Source organism: Aethalodelphis obliquidens, unplaced genomic scaffold, assembly GCF_003676395.1.
Source record: "Aethalodelphis obliquidens isolate GAN/ISIS:26980383/991018 unplaced genomic scaffold, ASM367639v1 scaffold30, whole genome shotgun sequence".
In the NCBI taxonomy this organism is placed as follows: Eukaryota; Metazoa; Chordata; class Mammalia; order Artiodactyla; family Delphinidae; genus Aethalodelphis; species Aethalodelphis obliquidens.
The window spans coordinates 8,293,520-8,299,286 of NW_020837974.1; positions in this window are offsets into that span (position 1 = coordinate 8,293,520).

Here is a 5,767-nt window from a genome sequence, read left to right on the forward strand (position 1 = left end):
GCTGTGTCAACACCAGCGTTCCTGTTACATGATCAAGTGGGATTTGCACTCTGGAAGCATTAGTGCTGGGCTGACTTGGCAGAATGGCCAACACAAGAAAATGCCAGTTCCCTACCTCTTCCAGCTCTCAGAAGGCCTCATGGCCACTCTACTTCCTCTCTGAGCAACCCAGCCTGGCCTTCTTCAGGGTTTCCAGGGTCTTTTGAGGTCACTCTGGCAGACCACTAATGGTGGAAGAATCCCTCAGAGAGCTTTAAAAACGTACAGGTTCCCAGAACCTACTGTTGGAGATTCTGATCCAGTCTGTTGGACCTAGGACTCTGGATTCTAGATAAGCTCCCCTCAGGTATTTGGGGGACCGCAATGCACAGCCCGGTTGAGAACCACTGGTCAGCATCACCTCTGAGTGGCCGGTCCTCTGGCCCTGCTTATCTGCTGGTCCCTCACCTCTGATTCCTGTCCCACCCTATCCAGACTCAGCCCATGCCATCACTGGACAGCTCTAGCTGATGGAGAAATTGCCTCCTAGAAATGAACTGAAACTGATGGGCTCTCTGCAGCTTGGAGTCTTCTAAAAACAGAAAGCACCTGCCTCATTCTCTGTGGTAGGCAGGCTGCCACCATCCCCATCACCGTGGCTCTCCCATGAGTCATTTGCCCTTTGTTGGAGTCAAGCATCAAAATTCTCACTCAGACCCTTCTACCAAGTCAAGAACGCATTCATTTCATAGTCCAATTCAGAGGTCATTGTGGACAGTTCTCTTTAAGATTCAGTGGGGAAGCTGAGGTCCAGATTGGTGAAGCACTTGGCCCAAGTTCACACAGCTGAGTTTCAGGAGAAGATTCTATCCTGGGCTCCTCTGCCCTGGAGTGTCCAACTCTTGAGAATGGGGACAGTTTACCTCTTTGTTTGGGACAATGGCCTATTTTTTATGGTGATGGACATTCCCTTGGTGTGGTAAAGTTTGAAGTGGGCTCTTTTCAGGGGAATGCAAAACTTAAAATATAAAGAAGTTTTAGACTTTTCAATCTCTCCCTCCTTCCAGGCCAGTCAGTTTTAGGGGATCTGAGAGGCCCCAGATTTAGGGAAGCTGGCTTGTTGAGGAGCGGTCAGACACTCAGAACGGAAAATTTCTGCAGGTTGTCAGACCCAGGTCAACAGGCTTCCTTTGAAATCTTCTGTCTGGCTCTTCTTCAAGACCATTCTTTCTGGCTGTGGCCCTATTTGCTCCTGGGATTGTCTACAGTTCTGCCTTCCTGAGTTTTGGCTGCAATTTGACCATGGCCGTTTGTTTTGGGGCAAAATCTTTCAAGTCCTCCTCAAGAGGTAAGACCATCACCAGGCGATTCATTCTTGAAGCAGAGTCTTTTTCATTGAACAAAACTTCCCTGAGCACCTGCTCCATGCCGGGCTCGGAGCTCAGAGGTGACTCCGATGGACCTCTGTCTTTGAGAAATCCATTTGTAAGACCACAGGGGAAGACAAAGCCACACACATACAAGTGCAGTGATGAGGTCTAGAACCTGTGCTGGGAGCTGGTAGGAGCACCGAGGGGGAGCGGTCAGTTCAACACGCTGTGTCTGAGTCTAAAAGACGAAGAGGTAGGATTGAATGGGGGGTAGGAGTAGAAGGAGTTCCCAGCAAAAGGAACAGCTTTTGAAAAGGCCCAGAGTGGGAAGAGGGCACTGCATGGTCAGGAAATGCCAGTCTAGTGTCCTACGTGAGATGCGGGTAGAGAGGTAGGCCGGAGCCTCGGGAAAAGCCCTTGAGTTCCAGGCTAAGAAGCATGGACTTTGGCCCATATGCAATGGGAGTGGCATGCATGGCAGAGCCAAGGTGAGGGAAGGAGAAGATGGGACGCACATATAGAAAGATCTTTCAGATCTTGTACTGTAGAGGCTAGGAAGACACTATGGTAAGGCAGTTGGCAGGCTATTGCTACAGGCTGAAAGACCTTAAGAAGCATCCGTGCAATTCTGTTATATTACAGATGTACAGTCTGAGGCCCAGAGAGGTACAGCGACTTGTTCAAGGTCACCCAGCAAGATCAATAGCAAAGTCAAAGCTTCAACCTGTGGGTCCTGCCTCCCAGCACAGCCTTCCTCCACTGCTCCAGTATCCTCAGGAGGAGAGGCAACCCACTGAGATCTCCATGTTGTCCTTTGCCTCTGAATCTGTCATGTGCTCTGCCCCTACTGCAGACCAGCCTGTTAGGGCAGTGACTGGGAAGTGTTCCTAGAGGACAGGGTGGGGAGCATTACCGGTCTGTTTTGGAAGATGCTGCTGCTGCTGCCGCCTCCACACCAATCAGTGAGCTTTCTAGCTGCAGGAGGAAGCCAGGAGCCAGGGGATGGGGCTGCAGTGATTTATGACTGCACAGAAACAGCAGGACAGTAATGTCTCTGGCTGGCCTGTGTGTCCGCCAACTCAGCCCAGAGAGGATGCATCTAAAGGTCATATCCTCCAGCACTGGAGATGGGGCAAAGGGTTAGCCATACAGTGTGCCTGCCCAGAGCCTGTGTGTCAGGCCAGTCATCAAAGGGCAAGGCCCCTCCTTCCCTGAGCAGATACCAAGGGGTAGATTCTCATAGCCTGGGCAGGAGAGGGTGCCCTTGTTACTGGGAGTCCAGAAGATCTGCCTGGATTTGAATTCAGGTTCTGTTGGTCCTTGCTGTTTGAGCCTTGACTGGTTACACAGCCGAGATCTCTGTGTCTCAGCCTCCAAGTCTAAAAAACAGAGATGACTGAGCCTCTCAGCTCTGGGACTGAACCATCTCCCAGGTCTGCAGGTACAGATTCCCTGTTTCCACAGCTAAAGAATGTCAATAGCCTTCCATTTCAGAAGAGGAACAGGCTGAATCTAAACTATGACTTGTCACACCTGGGCGGAGCACTTAGCACTCATTGAATTTAATTTCTCACTTCAAAGGTGGGGAAATTAAGACCCAGAGAGGACACAGGCCTTGCATATAGACCAGGGGGCCAGGCAGAAGCCAGAATGCTAGTTCTCCACCTCCCTGCTCCAGGTTTCTCTTAGCAGTACCACGGCATGGAGGAGGAAGCCAGAATGTTAAGCCATTTGCTCTATGTCATGTTGCCATGCCTCTGAAGCATCCCTCTAAACAGCCAGGGGCCGCTGGGCAGCTGCAGCTTTAAGCCTAGAGTCTTAAAAAGAATCAAAAGGGAAAGGAGGGCAGGGCCAGCTCTCCCCTGCACCATCGGAGAGAGGCCTGGATGTGGAGACTACAGATGTTATTCCTGTTTGATTTTAGAACATCCTTTTCTTTGCATCTGCTTTGCTTTTTCCCCAAACAGGTTTGGCCTGGAATTCTTTTACTTTATTTTATTCTTTAATTCACATTGGACTGGTGGGGGAGGGAGAGGTCAGAGAGGCAGCCTGAAATGTGCCAGGAAGTTCCTGGGATTTAGCTTCTGGGGCCTGAATCATTGGCACATTTAATCCACATGTGGACAACCAGGGTTGGCTGTAAGGGTTCCCTTCCCATGCACCTGGGATGCCCAGGCCAGAATGGTTGAGGCCTGGCCTGCAGGGAGGAAGAGAAAGGAAGAGGAAGGACTTGGCGAACTCTCATGTAAGAGACAGAAGGAAGTGGGAGGGTTTATTCACCAGCAGGATTGCATTTTGCTGGGTGGTGTAGTAAGAGAAGAGGGACCAGATCCCATGTTGGAGGAGGGGAGAACAGAGCTATTTCTAGAGTCCTCTCCTCACTCAGGCCATCTCCTTCACTCCTGTCACAGCACTCTCCCTAAGCGCATGCATGCGTTCATTCATTTCTTCATTTCACATGCTCTGCATACGTATGGTGTGCCAGGCACTGTGCTCGGCACTGAGGAAGCAACGATGATGAAGATCAAATGCAAATCTCATCCTTTTCTGCCCTGGTTAAAATCTCTCACAGGCTTTCTATTTATTTTGGAAGAAAGACTTCACTCCCTTGCCTGCCATTCAGGGTTCCTCATGTTCTGGCTCCTGACTCCATCCCCAGCCCCACTACCTGTCACTTCAGGCAACAAACATACTGAATTCTTTGCCTATCAATAAATATGTCAGGGAGGAACCTGCTTCTGAGACCCCTGCCTGTGCCCTCTTCTGCTCTCAAATCCTACACATCTTATTTTTTCTTCTTTTTTTGTTTTGTTTTTCTTTCTTTCTTAAAAAATTTTTTGTTTTTCATTTTATTTTATTTATTATTATTATTAGTTTTTAATCAAATCCTACACATCTTTAAGGGCCGGGTTGGAAATGTTACCAGCTTTTCCGAACTGGTGGTTCAGTGGTTAGGACTCCCGCCTTCTCACTGCGGAGGGCCCAGGTTCAACTCCTGGTTGGGAAGTTGCCGACACCGCCCCCCACCCCCCAAAAAAAAGAAACTCTTCCTATCTAGCCTGAATTCCTTGAGGGCAGGGTTCCATGTCCTCTTCCTCCAGTGCCTCGCATAGAGCCTGGAATATTCCTTCACAGAAACTCCCTCATTCTCTATTCTCATAAACAACGCTTCATGTCCACTATCTTTTTTTTTTTTTTACTAGTTATAATTTTCTAACGTACTCTACACGTTTTTTATTTTGCCCATTTTCTTGGGCGGGGGTTTTGTTTTGTTTTGTTCACTGCTGTACCCCATTACTTAGAACAGTGCTTAGAACATAGTAGGTGCTCAGTAGATAAGGGCCGAATAAATGAAATAAATAAAATGTGCAGTCAAAACTATGGGGTGTGTGAGCTACATGGGATGTCAAAAAGGGAAGCATATGAGCAAGAATTAGTCAGCCTGACCTCAGCGTGTATATCCTAGGCGGGGAGAGAAGGTTTGGTTAACCCCGAGACACAACCCAGTGGTAAGCATCCATTGGCTCTGGTAACTGAATTGAATCTTTAACGCTCCACCCCGGAGAGGAAGAAGGGGCTCCCCAGGGATCAGTCTGCAAACAGCTGCATCCTTTCTGTATATTAACCAGAGTGCCCGGCTGGTATTTGTCTTTCCATATTTCCACCTGTCAGGTCCAAGAACCTCAAGGTGGGGATGGGGGAGCTGGAACCTTGTGGGGGGTGGGGGAGGTTGACAGTCCCCCAAGGTTTGGCTCTTTAATTCAGCCATCCCTGAGGTGGGTACCACCCTGACAGTTTGGATCAACAGTGGACGCGCCCCATCTCCCCAATCCCCCCATGGCGTGCTATTTTATCTCGGAAATACGGTCCAGGGCTGAGGCCCTGGCCCCCTCCCCCAGTAATTTCCCGAAGAATATGGGGCGGGGCCGTGAATCAGCACTCGCTCGGACACAGGCAGCCTTCGTCCCCGCCAGGGGTCCCCAGCGGCCGCGGAATTAGACCCCCCCACCCCGAATCCTCCTCCATCTGCGCGCTATGACCACTGGGAGATGTAGTCTTGACCGCTCCTTTGTCCTTGATCTCCCCAACGTAGCACCTCAGCAGAGGATGAACTACAACTCCCAGGGGCCCACGCGCCGGGGGTCTGGCAGGGCGGGGGTCTGCATGGCGAGGGGTGGGGGCCGTCTGGAAAAGCTAGGGCGCAGCAACCGGGGTGAAGGGAAAAACGGGGCTTGTTGAGGGGCAGCGGGGAAGAAGGGGACACCCAGAAGGCGGCGGCGAGCTGAGTTGGGGAGGGGCAACCCGAGAAGCGGAGGGGCCGGGGCGGGGCCGGGGCGGGGTGCGCGGGGTGGTGGGCGGGGCCGTCTGCGTCACGCGGCGTGGGCGGGGCCGCAGAGGGTTGTCCGCCCGCGGCACGC